Source organism: Petaurus breviceps, unplaced genomic scaffold, assembly GCF_028583685.1.
Source record: "Petaurus breviceps papuanus isolate PSGF00001 unplaced genomic scaffold, PetGlider_PUasm1.0 90743, whole genome shotgun sequence".
NCBI lineage: Eukaryota > Metazoa > Chordata > Mammalia > Diprotodontia > Petauridae > Petaurus > Petaurus breviceps.
In genome coordinates, this window is record NW_027187332.1 from 3,981,440 (window position 1) to 3,998,807 (window position 17,368).

General features: G+C 36.0%; 1 pseudogene; it reads left to right on the top strand.

The window, feature by feature from the left end:
• The first annotated feature begins 3,993 nt into the window (after positions 1–3,993).
• Positions 3,994–17,368, top strand: part of LOC138145716 (receptor-type tyrosine-protein phosphatase epsilon-like) — a 28,541-nt pseudogene continuing 15,166 nt past the window's right edge.

Here is a 17,368-nt window from a genome sequence, read left to right on the forward strand (position 1 = left end):
AATTGTTTGTTTCCCAGTTGTGGTAGCTGTGACTCTGTGGAGCCATGGAGCAGGAGAGAAGAATGGCCTGCATGTGCACTGCACTGAGCTGAGAGCAGGAATGGTGAGCTGCCTGCATCAGGACCTGGGCAGAGGCCAGGAGTGGCTGAAGCCTGAGGGAGGAGAAGGAACCCAGGAGTTCAGAATTCAGCCACAAGAAAAGATAAGAACTGAGCAGCAAAGCAGGGGAACTGAATGTGTTTCCTGGCTGCATCCCACAGTTTGGGACCCAGGGGGAGGATGGACTTGTGACTATGGTGGGTGGGATGAAGTACCTTGGACCACCAAGGACCCCACCTTGTTGGTTTTGTTGCTCAGCCTCCTCTTGGTACTTGGAAGCAGGGGCTGGAGTTGTGTGAGGGGAAAAACACCCCCCCCCTTCTCCCAAGAGAACTTTATTTGGTCTCTTGTTTTGAATTGAAGTGATAATGCTTTGTACTTTGATTTGTTTAAGGCCCAGTGGCCACTTTGGTAACTTTGGTTCTGTATCTTGAAAATGTGACCTAAGAGACGTTTAGTGCTAATTCCAAAGTAAATTGTCTATGCTATGGCCATGAAAGATCTTGGGGCTGAATGTAATGGGAATGTAAATTTTAAAGATCTTCCCTGCCCCTAGGCTAAAGTGCACCTGGAGCCTGGGGTGGGAGGCTTGTTTTTCAGTAGATACTTTTTGATTGGTCAGTGGGTCCAAAAGGTTGTTACATTCTCTGAGCCAGGAGAAGGCTATATAAGCCCTGATGTTAGGCTTTGTTTTAGGGCTCACTTTGAGAAGTGTTCTGTGATTTTATATGGATTCTGGGAAGCCATTGTCCAGAGCCCCCTGGCTTTGAAAAACCCAGATGTTGAAACCCAGGTGTTGATTGGGTATGGATGTAATGGTTGGACAGTTTGGAAATCTTTCTACTTGATCTGTTTCTCTGACTTGATAATTCTGTGTATTCTGAAGTTCAGGGTGCTGACTTTTTTCCCCTGAACAAGGTAAACGATATATGTTTGACTGATTAAAGTAAGCTTGTTAACCCATTTTGAGTTGCTTTCCTTTATCAAAGCAGATCCAAGAACCTGTGTTGGCAGCAAACCCTGAGGACGCTTGGGGTGCTTGCTGCTACAGGCACCAGAAAGGGGTGCTCATGTCCCAAATGGTGTGGTTTTCTCAGATGCTGGAGGTATTAGATGGGTTCCCTCTCTGAGGTCTCCACACTCTCTGCCAAGCTGGAAACACACCCCAGGACCTCCACCCTAGACTGCAATCCAGATCCAAGCAGGTTAAAGCAAGAACGATTACTCTTTAGACTGGTGCTTGGTCCCCCTACACTCTGTAGTCTAGGAGCTGAAGCTGCCCCATGGCACTGGCTGTTTTTGCTGGCTGACTTCTCGCCCCGGGGGTAAAAGCTAAGCACTCCTACTTACTGGTCCCAAAGTCCAGACTGCATTGACCTCTCACTTTGTCCTTCACATCTATGTGTTGATAAATCTAGAAATGGCCACAGCTCCTGCTGATCTGGAGTCACTCTGGCCAGCGGCTGGTCATGACCACCCTGGGGCTTAAGCCTCAGTGTAGCGCTGGGCTCAGCTCCCAGAACACTGTGCTGGTTTCCTGCCAGCCTGCATGTCTGTCCTTAGTGGGAGGTTATCTTCTCTGTGTCATTTTGTGGGTTCTGCATCTGCAAAGTTTGTTTAGATTCCCCTTTGTACATTAATTGGGGAAGGTGGAAGCCAGAGCCATGGGAAGGTCATGCTTCTACTCTGCCATCTTGGCTCCACCCTAACATTATCTTTTAATATATGAAAAATAATATTGAAAAATTTATAATTAGAGGCACATGAATTATCATTATCCTTTCAGGAATCTAGATCCAAACCTGCTATAGGTCAAATTTTTGAAGTAGTGTTGTAAACACATAAAACTAGATTCAATAGCACAAGTGACATAGACTGGGATTTTAGACACAGATTTAGCACTATTCCATCAGGCATTAGTCACCTAGTTTGGAAACAGAAAGATTGGAAACCTCACTAAAGGCATAGTACTTCACTAATTCGGTCTCAAATGCCATCTAGATTGCCAAAGAATAAGGCTTTGTAAAACAGAATTGATGCATAATAGATATTTTATGGAATATCTTCCATGTGATCATAAAGCCCAAAAATCTGTATCTATTGAACTGGTGACATTTGTTAGTTCAAGTCCAGTTTCTAGGGACAGTTGCCCTGTATTCCATAATGCCTTCATCCTCAGCTGCCATGTATTTGGAGAGATAAAACTACAGCATTGTTGCCTGCCAGCATCATGAAACTCAATATGGGTAGAGGGCTAATTAACTTGTTCCTAAACAATGAAATTTTATTTCTTTCTCAATTAATTCCAGGGATTCAGAGTTGTAACCTCCTATCCATAGCTACCTCTCTTTATGCTATCTACCCCACCTCTATCTTTTCCTTAGAGATGGGAATAAAGGAAAATATGAATGAGGAATATTAAGGTGAGGACTAGAGGGGAGAGGGAACTCATGGCATATACAATTTGTTTCCCCAGTAAAACTTTATTTACTGAAAATAAGAGTCATGGGGGAGAAATCGAGATTCTAAATATGCTCATACCTTCATAATGATTGGGTCCATTTTTTTTTCCTTGCCCTCTAGTCTCATCTTTTCCCTTCACTTTGTCTTCCTTCCACTCTCCTCTCTTCTGCCATTTTTCAGTTTTCATTCTTGATCTCTGAACATCTTTTGATATTATTGCCTATATATAAACATATTTTCCCTTGACTCTATCTTCCTATGTCATCTGCTGATACTTTTCTTAACTATTTAACTTCAACTTCATTTTAATTGAAATTGTCAACGTGCATTTATTAAGCTCATAATATATGACAGGAACCATACTAAAGATGAAGGTACAAAGAAAGACAAAAATAAGAGGGGGAAACTATTGCCTGTTCTTAGGGATCTCACATTCTAATAAAGGAAGAACATGAAAACAACTCTGCAGAAACAATAAATGTATGATAAATTGGATATAATCTTAGAAAGAAAGTACTAAGATTATGGAAGGCTGGGAAAAACTTATCACAGAAAGTAGAAATTTAATTGAGGGCTAAAGGAGGCCAGAGATGACAGAAGAGAGAGAAGAGGAGGAATAAATTTCTAGTCATTGGGTCAATGAAATGAACAATTAATATGACTGTATATAGGAGATGGAAATGTTTGAGGAAAAGTAAGAATGCTACTGTCCCTGGTTTACTAAATACATATAAGAAATTAAGGAGTAAGAACAATGAAAGGGTAGGAAAAAATAAAAAGGGGAAGTTTATGATAGGTTTAAAAAGTTTCATTCTTGTTTATACACACACATACATACAAATATATAATGTTTGTACATATATATAGTGTGCATAAAACTATTTGTATGTATATGCATACATATATACATTATTTACTTTGGAGGCACAAGAGTTGGATTAATGGGTGAGGGTTGCTAGGTGACATGGTCTGATTTGGGTTTTAGGAAGAATTGCTGGTTAAATGGATTGGAGAGTGGCTAAGAAGGGGGGCCAATTGTCATTTTTTTTGTCTTAGCATTTGGTGCTAAAAGACTATACCATAGTCATTATCAGTAACAGAATTATAAAGGGGGCATATTATCTAGCATTTATGAATGTACATTTATTAAGTCTTGAAAACTGATTTATATGTGGAGTAAGAAAGTATGAAGAGTTGACAAAAATGGATTTCAAGCCTGGGTAACTAAGGAAATGGGGGTTGGGCAGTGATATACAGTTATAAAGAAGTTAGGAAGAGAGGATAGAATTTGGAGGAAAGATAAACGGTTCAATTTTATATGTATTGAGTTTTAGATGTCCTTCATGATAGATCTTTTTCATGATAAGCAAGTGGATATGCAAGAGAGAGATTTGGGCTGGACAAATAAATCTTAGAATTGTTGTTACAGAAATGATAGTTGAATCCATGGGAACTGATTTGCTCACCAAGCAAAATAGTATCGAAGAAGAAAAGAGTGTTAAAGTAAGGCATGTAATAGCAGAACCAGGAGAGGAAAATGTTATGAAAAACTACTGAGTAAAGAATGTCAAGGAGAAGAAGGTGATTTACAGTGAAAAATATATAACATTTCATAAATTTTGTGAAATAATCATGTTTTTGCTTTCCTTATTTTCCTATTCTGAAACATTGTATGCAAATACCCATTGTATGTTGACAAGGTTGTTGTGATACTCAAATTTAATAAGATACATATATATATATATGTTAACCCTCATGTGCTAGGTGAGTGAGACATTGTTATAATTATTGCTGTGTCAGTTAAAATTGTTTTCATACTAAATTTGTAGGAAAAAAGGAGAACAATATCTTTATTAGGAGAACTTTGAAACTATTTTTTGATTCAGTGTAGAAGAAATGCACTATATTGGGGTCAAAGGCTATGGTTTTGAGGTTTGCTCTGCCACTTACTATATGTGTAATTACCTAATTAATGTTTCTTTTCCCATTTATAATGGGACTTAGTAAATAGCATAACTTAACCAGTGCCATATAATAGGAATCATAGCCAGGTTTCCTGGTGTCAAAGCTAGGGTTCTTTCTACTACACTATGATGCTTCCCACCTTATAGAAACTTTTTCAAGGAAAATAACATCACCAAGTACTCAGAGGGATACCTTGTATAATTGATATGATCATAGAATGTCAGCACCAATTGGGAGCAGAAAATGGGTTGACAAAAGAAGTCTGATTCTCCCATTAGGCTGTTGTCACTATCTATCTTTTGAGGTAGGGGAAAAAAGAGAGTTAGTCAGGGGGAAGAAAAAGTATGATTTTTTCTTCTTTGTAAGCATTAGTGATTCTCTATTGCCGATAAGAACTGTCCTAGGTAGAAAGGAAAATGAAGTAAAAGAGCTGAGTTCCAGAAATGCCATTGAATGTCCAAAAGATTATACTCACACTTCAGGACACACTTTTGTTGTTATTTTGATCTAGAATTTGAGAAAAAGATGACCTATAACTTATTTCTATAGTCAAAGCTACTGGAATAGATTGAATTGACTAATGAATACTGATTGTTAAATTTTCAGTGTCAGAATTTGTACCTAGCAAAATTCTACCAATTAGGGCTTCATTTATTGTTTTATTTATATGGACTAAATTTAAGAAAATAGTGGTGAAATTTTTTTAATAATGTGGATTCTACTTAAAAGTAGGCTAAGTTTTTTTGTTAGTTTGATTTTGTTTTATCTGATAGCCATAACCTTGAGTCATTCATATAGCACCGAGTACTATGTCCAGCACATAGCCAATAGAGTGTTCATAGGTTAGGTTGAGAGAAAAAGATAATTAGAAAGTAGGAGGCCCTCTCAGAAAAGGGTGTGGTATAGGGAGCTATTATGCACATCAGGCTGTTTAATTTATTTATTAATTTGCTTAAATGGTAAGTCAAGGTGTTAACCTTGGAGTGGTTTAAACATATTTTTTAAAAGATAGGTACTTTAAAAAAATAGTATGTTAGCAACACTTTTCTGACATAGGAAACTTCATTGTGAACAGAAAACTTACAATATAGATGTTAACAGAAAATGTAACCAGCTCTCAGAAAGGAGCTCTAGTCCTTTCATCACAAATGTGAGTAAATAGTGCCATGAAGTGCTTCTACAGGAGTGGCAAAATGTGCCTTTGTGAGAGTGATCTGTTCATATACAACTTGCATCAGAACCTTTGGAAGACAAACTGGTAAAGGGGAGAAGAAAGACTTCTGGATCAGAGGACGTGGGGTCAAACCTTACCTCTAACACATATTTATTGCCTATAGACCTTATCAGATTTAGTACTCCATCTACTTTACCTCCTTAATTCTGAAATTTAAAACACTTTCAGATATTGATTTTTGTGTGGGATTCTGGATATAAAGAGGAAAATAAAACCTGGGAAACATTTTCTTAAAATCTCTTTGCTTTTATTCAACAATTGAATTTATATATTGTTCACAAAAGGCTTTTCCCTTCCTGATATGATTTTTAGCAATGTGGCTAGGCAGTATCTTATATCTTATCCTATAAACCCAAGGTAGTTCACTAATTTTAAACTCTTCTCAAAATTCTCAACTAATTAGAAAGTCACTACTAATTCAAAGACCTGTCTTTAACCTCTATTCTTCACCTTAAGGAAATAGTGATTTAACTAGAGATAACCCTCCTTATCCAAGCTCAAATTATTGATTTAAAGTGAAGAAGCTTTTTTTAAGGAATAAAATAGGAGAAAGCTCAGCTTTAGAGTCTTTAGTTTATCTGAGGCTACCATATCTCTTTTAGAATTACACTATCACAATCTGTCAGATTTTACCTTTGACTTTCTGGATTTATGAACAGATCTTCTAGTGGACAGCTTCTATTTTGGGCCACTTTTGAGTCAGGGAGAGCTTAAAAAATATCTTTAGGCCTGGCTAATCTGACATCTGAATCTCTTCTAGAAGTTATTACTTCATTAGAACACCAAAGTTTCTCACTGAGTAGTGTATCAGTTAAGAAACTACTTCATTACAGAAGGTGGTGACTTTCTCCCTCTAGGATTCAGGTAATTGGAAGCCCAGGAAGGAAGGGATACTAAGTGTTGAATGTTAACTGTAGTGAGTATCACTCGAGTTGCTCCCATCTGCCAAAATCTGAATTGTTCAGGGTGGTCCAGGGATCTACCTAATTAGAAAATGTGCATCTCCACACAATGATAAACTGCAATATCACTAAAAATCTCATCCTCACATCAGGAAATACTACTCTCCTTCCTGTTTCTCTGTCTGAGATCAAAAGCTAGGCTAAGCTTTTCTACCACAAATTCAATCCTATGAAAAGTTGTCCTGAATTCTTCTAGTCTTTCTTAATGACTCATGGAGACATATACTGAAGCCTCATTAAGGAATTCTGCTTTTTAGATCCCTCCAACATGGCTTATAAATTAGAGTACTATGCCCCCTTGACTCAAAACACTTGGGACTCATAAATCATTTCAAAAGCCAGGAAATCATGTGATCAATTTAAAAGGAAAAAAAGATGGGGGGAATTAAACTCTTAACATTTCCTCAGTTCTTCAGATTTCATTGATTAGTGAGGGACAATTCTTGAGAAAATAGCAAGTGAAGGAAAGTCTGGTGACTTTTTTACATTTTGGTAGTCATATATGTATATATAAAAACAGACAAACAAAAAAAAAGGTTCCAGATACCATTAACTACTAGGCAACCCCCCAAAAAAGACAATAATAGTTACCAGTCTTCAAGAAGTTGTCATACCAAAAGGAGAGAAAATATGTAAATAACAAGGTATATAAAAGATATAAAGAGGAGCTAGAAAGGTAATCTTTGAGGGCATGTTATTATCACTCTACCAAGAAGAAAGATCTGCAGGGGGAAGTGGAATTTTAGTTGAGCTTTGAAGGAAATCAGGGAAACTAGGAGGCAGCAGTGCAGAGAGAAAGAATTATAGCTAGTGAGGAAGAATATGAATACAGAGAGATGGAATAGAAAGTATGAATGATAATTTACATTGTATAATACTTTTGATTCTTGCAAAAACACTTTTATATCTGATTTGATTTTTTCATGTAGCCTATGAAGCTTGTAGGGATCCATAATTATTCCTTCTTGTTGGGTAAATTAAGTCATGCAAATGGTAAATTTGTATGAAATTTCACAGCAAGTTACTTGCATAATGAAAATTCTCAATTACATAAACAGTAGGTTTCTAGAAAGAAGGGAGCTCTAATTTGACATACTCATTTTTAGATGGGAAACTAAGTCAGAAAGGTGACATAACACCCAAGTTAACAATGGTAGTAAATAGAAGATCACAATCAAATCCCAAGTTTTTGAACTGGTGTCATTATTTTTTTCCACCATACCATTGTACTTGCTCAATGCCTAATCATTATTCTCAATCAGTCAAAAAATACTTATGAAGTTTCTGCCATGTACCAAAGACTGTGCTAAGTTCTAGGGATACAAAGAAAGACAGTCTCTAGTCTCAAAGAGCTCACTGTCTAAAGGGGGAGGCAGCATGCAAACAACTATGGTACATACAGACAAGTTACATAGAAGGTTATTTCTTCAACAGAGGGATAATGAGAAGTTACAGAGATAATGAGAAGAATGCATTAGAGAGAGAAGATTCTAGAAAGATAATTCCATGTTTTTCAAGATTTCCCCCCACAAAAGTCCTAAAATAGCACTTTAAGGCAAATAAAGTAAGGGTAAAAATAAGAATAGGAGCACAACCACAGTCCTCCTGGGAAAATTTGAGAGGATCAGAAGAAAAGTCTCAGTACTTTGTTTAGTCATGGTAGATGGTAAACACCTCCAGGCTAGGTTTCACAAGGTAAACACCTCCAGGCTAGGTTTCACAAGGTAAACACCTCCAGGCTAGGTTTCACTTCAACAAGAAGTGGAAATCCACTTAAACAACAAGCAGCAAGACCCAGGTTTAGTTTGCTAGAGAGGCCCTAGCCACCAGAACTTTTAGCCCCAGGACAGGGAGGGAACTTGGGTGTCTCTGAGCCTGGGAAGATCAAGGGTACCTCTGCTGACAAGAAACATCTCCCATACCCCAGGTCTAGAAGTGATTACAAAAATTAAGCTCTTACTACACACACACACACACACATACACACACACACATGCACACACACACACATACACAAAATGCACAGGCAAATAAGAAAGAATCCAACCATAGAAACCAAATAAGGGAATAGAGAAGACTGGGGTTCATCTTCAGAAGAGAATATCGAATTAAAGAAACCCCCCAAAATTAAGGTCAAATGACCACCTGCCCAACAAAAAAAACATAGAAGATTAAAAAAAAAACAATTTCAAAAATCAAATGACAGAGAGGAAGGAAAAACTAAAAAGAAAAACAAAAAAAACAAAAGAATAAATAATCCAAGAAAAACAAGAAGATTGGGAAAGGGAAGTCAACCAATACGAAAAGGAGATTTAGAATCTGAAGGAAGAAAATGACATCTTGAAAATAAGAATTGGGAAAGGTGAAGCCAGTTATACTACAAGAAATCAAGAAGTAATTAAACAAAATATTAATAATGAAAAAATAGAAGAGAAAATGAAGCATCTTATTAAAAAAATTGGATTTGAACCATAAAGAAAACATAAAAATAATTGGACTAATTGAAATTTATGATAAAAAAAGAACCTTGATTCAATAATGCAAGAAATAATTAAAGAAAATTGTCCTAAAACATTAGAACAAGAGGAGAAAGTATAAATAGAAAAAAAATCCATCATTCACCATTTAAAAGAAATCCTATGAGGAAAACTTATGGGAATATCATAGTCAAATTTCAAAACCCCCAGTTCAAGGATAAAATATTAAAAGCATGAAGATTGAAACAATTTCAATATGATTGTGTCACAGTTAGAATCACACAAGACCTAGCAGCCAAGATTATAAAGGACTACAGATCTTGGAACATTATATATTTAAGAGCAAAAGAATTAGGCCTTGGTGTTTGGGGGGAGGGATATCATACCTGCAAAGTAAGATTTGTCATACAAAATTCAAGAGAAATGTAAGGTACATTTCAAATACTGATTATAAGGGTTTCTTAGGGAGATACTGTCTACTTTTTATTTATGTAAAATGTATGTCTAAGTTTCTTGTTAATAATTAGGTAGCTCATAAAAAAATACTAAGATAAACTTCACTATAATATGAATTCAAAAAGTATAAACATCACAGAGTCCAGCACAGCTGGTCATCTGCAGCTAAACACGGAGCATGTGCCTGCCTCTCTGTGCACTGGTACACATCCGGAGGCCATGGGCAGACTGGGGCTGAGGCAGCCTTTCTGGGTGGGGGGAGTCAGTGACACCTACAGGCATGGGGAGATGGGCAGTGTCTGCACGTTGCTGTCTGAGGAGCAGCTCTGCTGGACACAGCACCCTGACGCAGAAGACTTCTCTTGATGATCTACAATCCAATGGGCTAAACCCTGAATCTCAGTGTTAGCTTAGCCCTCACTGCTTTTGACTTGGAGGCTGCCATAGGCAACAGACCATATCTTTTTGAAGAGGTTACCCATAAAGAAGGTTAGGGATACTCTAGAGAGTCCAAAATACCAACATGCTGGGTCCTGCCAAATGAATTTGAATCAAGTCATCTCTCAGCCAAAGAAAAGTAAAGTTTGTTAAAAGTTTGCTTATATTGAACACAGAGTGAGACTATTCTGGGTCATTATATTGTGCTCTCACTATTCTATGGAGCTCTTACAAACATGAAGACAAAATGGGGTCCTATATACAGAAGGTTGTGGGAGGAATCTGGGGGTCAACTAGAGGAGGAGTTTGGGGAGTGTCTTCATAAGGAGTTAATGAGGTCAATGTGTGATTAAGGGTGGGATTACAGACAATTAAGGGAGATTACAGACAATGATAGGCCACCTGGAAACTACAAACAATGGTAGGCCAGGCCAGTTCAAGGGTGGATGGACACTTTGATAGGCTCAAGGGTGGGAAATCTAATAACAGAGGGTGGGAAGTCTAGTAACTGAGGCTTGGGCTCAGGCACAATGTAAGGCTTATTGCCTCATGCAAGTGCCTCATCTTTAATCAGAGTTCAAGAGTCTGTACCTCAAGGACTCAAGGAGAGCTTGAGGGGGCTCCCAGAGCCCATACCTTATCACTTGTATGAGGAGACAATAATAACCTCAACAGATGCCCTGATCATTGGCATTCTGCTCCTGCTCTTACTGTTGATCCTTTTAGTCCTCCTGTCCATCTTCTTCAGGTTCAGAAGGCAGGGAAGGCTGTGGTCATATCCAATGACAAGAAGATTCCCAATTGAATTTTGGAAGAGCAAGAGCAGTAGAGATTGATGCTCCCGAGCTGATCTCCATTAGGGCCCAAGAAATATTTCCTCAGCCCCATGCAGCATCTGACATCCCATAGGGAGAGGAATACAAAAGGTTTGGAGAAGAGTTAAATTCTTTACATGGGGGACATATCCAAGGAACATTCCAAAAGGCCAATAAAGAAGAAAATAGAGAAGGGAAGAGATACTCTATAATCCTGCCAAAAGACCACTGCAGCATAATTCTCAGACAAGTGGATGTCATTCAATACTCACACTATATCAATACTTCATATACAGATGGTTGCAAAGAGAAGAATAAATTTATCACTGCTCAAGGCCCCAAAGAGGAGATGGCCAATGACTTCTGGAGAATGATCTGGGAGCAGAATTCTGCAAACATTGTCACGCTGACCATCTTGAAAGAAAGAAAAGAGGAGAAATGCCATCAATACTGGCCCAACCAGAGATGCCAGATATATGAAAATATCTCAATCTTTGTGGAAGACTGCATCATCTTGGTGAACCATATCATCTGGAAGTTTGGTATACAATCACAGCCACATGATGACTGCAAAGCTCCAAGGCTGGTGACCCAACTCCTCTTTACCAGCTGGCCTGAATTTGGGGTGCCCTTCATCCCTAAGAAAAAGTTTCTGAAAAAAAAAGTTAAGACCCTTAATCCTTCCCATGAAGAACTGATCACTGTTCACTGCATTGTTGATGTGGGTCAAATGGACACCTTCATCAACATCAATGTTGTCATAAATACGATGCATGCTGAGCAGAAGGTTGATATTTTTGAGTTGGTTCCAGGATCTGCAGCCAGTGACCTGAAAAGGTATTTTCTGATTATGCTAACTTCAAATGAAGATTCCTTCCTTAAAAGATTTTTTTTAATTTAATAGTTAGTACAAGTGTTTGTCAATATTGTTTCTAATTCCTGTATATATATATATATATACATATATATATATATACACATATACATATAGATATATATATAGCTATACTGCTCTAAAAGATAGATATTAAACCTAATACCATTACATATATATATATATGTAAAGTCATTTAGTAACAGCTAAAAAGAGATACTCTTTTATACAAATGAGGTGCAAGAGGTAAAATAAAGATGAATTAGATAGGGGAGGATGGCTGGTAGTTCTGCTAACCCACTTTCATCAGAAATGGGTTTAAGAGGGAACAATTCATACATATTTATGAGTATAAAAGTTTTCTAAATTCAGAAGAAATAAAATGGTATGGGCATAGGGAGGGAGGAGAAGATATGGGGGATTTTTAGTGTGGAGGGTTAGGGAATAGATAAACGGGGGTACAGAAGGGTTTTTGGATTTGTGGGAATGGGAGTATAGAGGAGGTTTCCTTGGAGTGCAGTAGGCAAGTAATATGTGAGCAAGGTAGCAGGCAGAAGTAAAGTAGAAGAGGAAGGAGGGAGAGAAAATAAGAAATATGCATAAACATCAACAAACACCAGGACTAGAATTTGTTTGAGAAAGTATATGTGTGTATGTGTTTGTGTATGTATGTGTATATGGCTATAGCTATAAAAAATATATCAAAAGTTAATAATTGCCTTGGGCAACACAAAGTGCATTATTTATCATACATGCTTTTTTTTTTTTATTTGTTTTTTTTTTTTTTGGAGGGGGAAAGGCAGGGCAATTGGGATTAAGTGACTTGCCCAAGGTCACAAGCCCAGTAAATGTTAAGTTTGTGATACCATATTTGAACTCAGGTCCTCCTGACGGCAAGGCCTGTACTCAAGTCACTGCACCCCCTAGCCGTCCATATATAGGCTTTCTTGAAATGAACATTTATTCTTACATATTTTGCATCCTCTTCTATGTTCTCCTATCCACATGAAATGTTTTTTTTTTCTTTCTTACTTTGTATTTGAGTTCTAACATTTAAGTTGATCATATATTTTGTTTCTTTTCTCTTTTCTGTATTTGTGTTCTGGTCTTTGGGTTTAATATAACATAAACCAAAAATAGAATGCACTATAATTAAGGGAGATCAGGTAAGGGGTCCTTGTAGAAGTTAAGATTTAACTTGGACTCAAGGAAGGCAGGGATTTTTTAATGTACACATACACACATACAGAAAACCATATCTATCTATCTAAACACATATGCATATGTCTATATGTATACATACATAGACATACATATATATATATATATACAAATACATATATATACATATATATTTTCCCCCTTACATTTCTGCTTATAGTACAGCAACTAGTTCTTTTTATTTCATGTTCAGACTTTTCAAAGAGCCTCTTAGCTGCTTCTCTTGCTTCCCATCTCTTCTACTCTCCAAACTATATTTTCCCACCACAGTAATCTTTCTAAGATACTAGCTTGATGGCATTATTTTCTCTAAACAGAAATTCTCCCTCACTGATTGAATAAAGCTCAAGTTCCTCTTCCTAGCATTTAATATTCTCTAAAATGTTTAATTTTTTTTTTACTTACCTTATTACCTCCATAGCTAGCTAGGTGACACAGTGGATAGAAGACTAGGCTAGAAATCAGGAAGACTCATTTTCACTAGTTCAAATCTGGTTTCAAACACTTACCAGGTGTGTGATCCCAGATAAATCAATTTATGCTGTTTACCTCAGTTTCCCATTTGTAAAATGAGCCAGAGAAAGAAATGGCAAACCACTCCAATATCTTTGCCAAGAAAATCCTAAATGATTTCATGAATAGTAGTATGAAAAAAACAACTGCTTTATCTTCTCATGTTTTCCCATACTAAATCCATGTGCCTGTAAAATTGGTTTATTAACTACCCCAAATATACCTTGTGGGTTTCCATGTCTATGTATTTGTTCACATTATTCTCTTTACCTTGAAAGAATCTGTTCCTGATCATTGTTTACCCAAATAATTCTAAGCCTTAAAGGTCCAGCTCTACTATCATCTCTTCAGCACTTATGGATTGGATTTTATTAGATTTTAGATAATTAGATATTATTATTTCAGAAATTGATTAATAGAGTTTCAGCCAAATTTGAAAAAGGGTCATCAAAACACTGTATATGTGAATGTGGTAATACATTCCTCTCATCAACTTGTTCTATATCTCTAAGACAATTGTCCTATACATTTGGTCCAAACCACAGGAACTATGCTACTTTACAAAATATTGCCTACTCCCATATCATTTTCCTCTCTCCTCTATCAGTTTTTATCATATATGTTTTAAAGGCTTAGTTTCACTAGAGACTAGGAATTATGGTTTGGTGGCATGGTGGATATAGCACTGAAGTTACAGTCAGGAAGACCTCACTTCAAATTTGGACTTCAAAAATACTAGCTGTATGAACCTTGACAAAATACTTTAATCACTTTCTTTTTTTCCTTTTTATTTTTTTGGTTCTTCATTAATTGTTCGTTTATTTTAGTTTACAAAATCCAGTTCCACAATTCCTTGAATTTCAAGTTTTCTCCACCTTGCTTCTCCCTCCCCATGGTAGCATACAATCAATTATAGATGTGCAAATTCTTTCATATTAAAATATAGTCAAGTTATAAAGATGGATTGTATCAGATAGAATGAACAATGGGAAAGAGGAAAAATAAAATCAAGAAAAAGGAGAGGAGGTAATTTAATTTAATTTGAATTCAGACTCTGTTCTTTCTAGTTTTTTTCTCTGAATAAAAAACATCTCTTTCCATCGTGAGTCTTTTGGAATTGACTTATAACCATGTATTGCTGAGAACAGTCCAGTCTATTGAAGTTGGTCTCCACACAAATGTTGTGTCTGTAATTGTGTACAAATTTCTCCTGGTTCTGCTATTTTCACTTAGCATCAGTTCATATGAGCCTCTTCAGATAAATATGAGCTCCTCATTTCTTTACCACAATAGTATTCCATTGCATTCATATAGCACAACTTGTTCAGTCATTCCCCAATTCATGGGCATCTCCTTAATTTCCAATTCTTTGCCACCACAAAAAGAACTTCTATAAATATTTTTGTGCATATGTGCCTTCCTCCCACTTCTATGATCTCTTTGGGATACAATCCTAGAAGTGGTATTGCTGGGTCAAAGGGTAGGCACTTATTTTAGCATCTTGGGCATAGTTCCACAACTCCACCAACAATGCATTAGTGTTTCAATTTTTCCACATCCTCTCCAGCATTTGTCATTTCCCTGTTTTGTCACTTAATCATTCTGACTAGTGAGATGTGGTACCTCAGAGTTGTCTGATTTGAATTTTTATAATCAATAGTGATTTAGAGTATTTTTTCATATGTTTATAGAAATCTTTAATTTCTGCCTCTGAAAACTGCCTGTTCATATCCTTTGACCATTTATCACAGGGAATGACTTGTATTGTTATAGATTTGACTCAACTCTTTTTATATTTTAGAAAATGAGGCCTTTATCATAGACATTGGTTATAAAAAAATCTTTCCCAATTTTCCATTTCCCTCTTAATCTTGGTTACATTGGCTTTGTTTGTACAGATTGTTCTCAATTTAATGGAATCAAAATTATCTATTTTGCATTTTATAATGCCCTTTAATTCTTTTTTGGTCATAAAGTCTTCTCCTCTCCATAAATCTGATGGGTAAACTATTCCTTGCTCTCCCAGATTGCTTAAAATATCAGTCTTTATACCTAGATCATGCACCCATTTAGACTTGATTTTGGTACAAGTGCCAGAAAATGGACATGACCAGTTTGTGCTGCACTATATTCCAGTTTTCACAGCAATTTTTGTCAAATAGTGAGCTCTTCTCCCAAAAACTCAAGACTTTGGGTTTATCAAAGAATAAATTACAATAATAATTGGCTGTTGGTTCTTGTGTATGCAATCTATTCCATTGAATCAATTTGTTCCTCCACCAGTACCAAGTAGTTTTGATGACTGCTGTTTTGTAATACATATTAAAATCTGGTATAGCTAGTCCACCTTTCCTATCATTTCTTTTCATTAATTCTGTTAATATTCTGGACCATTTGTTCTTCCAAATGAATTTTGTTACTATTTTTTTTAGCTCCATAAAGTAATTTTTTGATAAATTGATTGGTATTGGATAAATATGTAATTTAATTTAGGTAAAATTCTAATTTTCATTTTATTAGCTCCACCCAGCCATGAACAATTGATGATTATTTCCCCATATGGTTTAGATCTCACTTTATTTGTATGAAAAGTGTTTTGTAGTTGTATTCATTTAGGTCCTGGTTTGTTTTGGCAGTAGATCCACAAATATTTTATAATGTCTATAGTAACTTTAAAAAGGGTTTCTCTTTCTATTTCTTGCCATCGAATTTCATCAAAAATATACAGGAATGTCAAGGATTTATGTGGGCTTATTTTATATCCTGCAACTTTGCTAAATTTATTTATTATCTCAAGTAGTTTCTTACTTGATTCTATAAGATTTCTCTAAGTATATCTTCATATTATCTGCGAAGCGTGATATCTTGAAATCTCCTTTGCTTAATTTGATTCCTTTGATTTCTTTCTCTTCTCTAATTGATACTGCTAACATTTCCAGTACCATATTGATTAAGAGGGGTGACAGGGGACACCCTTTTTTTCACCACTGCTCTTATTGGAAATGCTTCTAACTTATCCCCAGTACATATAATACTTGCTGATGGCTTTCAATACATGCTGCCTACTATTTTGAGGAAGGCTCTATTTATTCCTATACTTTCTAGTGTTTTTGAAAGGAATGGAAATTGTATTTTATCAAAAGCCTTTTCTTCATCTATTGAGATAATCATGTGGTTCTGATAGTTTTATTGATGATATGATCAATTATACTGATGGTTTTCCAAAGATTCAACACTCCTTGCATTCCTGGAATGAATCTTACCTGATCAAAGTGTATTATTTTTGTGATAAGTTGCTATAGTCTTTTTGCTAATATTTTATTTAAAATTTTTGCATCTATATTCATGAGGGAAATTGGTCTATGACTTTCTCCACTTTATCTCTTCCTGATTTAGGTATCAGTATCATATTTGAGTCATAAAAAGAATTTGGTAGGATTCCATCTTCCCTAATTTTTCCAAAGTGTTTGTAGAATATTGGAATTATTTGTGCTTTAAATGTTTGTTAGAATTCACCAGTAAATCCATCTGGCCCTGGAGATTTTTTCCTAGGGAGCTTTTTTAAATATTCATTCATTTCGATAAGATTGTCAAATTTATGTGCATACAATTTGGCAAAATAATTGTCAATTATTGTTTTAATTTCCTTTGCATTGGAGGTAGATTCACTCTTCATTTTTAATACTCATAATTTGCTTTTCTTGTTTCTTTTTTTTATCATATTTACTAAGGGTCTCTCAATTTTATGGTTTTTATTTCATAAAACCAGTTTGTAGTTTTATTTATGCATTCATTCACTCATTCATCTATCTATCTATCTATCTATCTATCTATCTATCTATCTATCTATC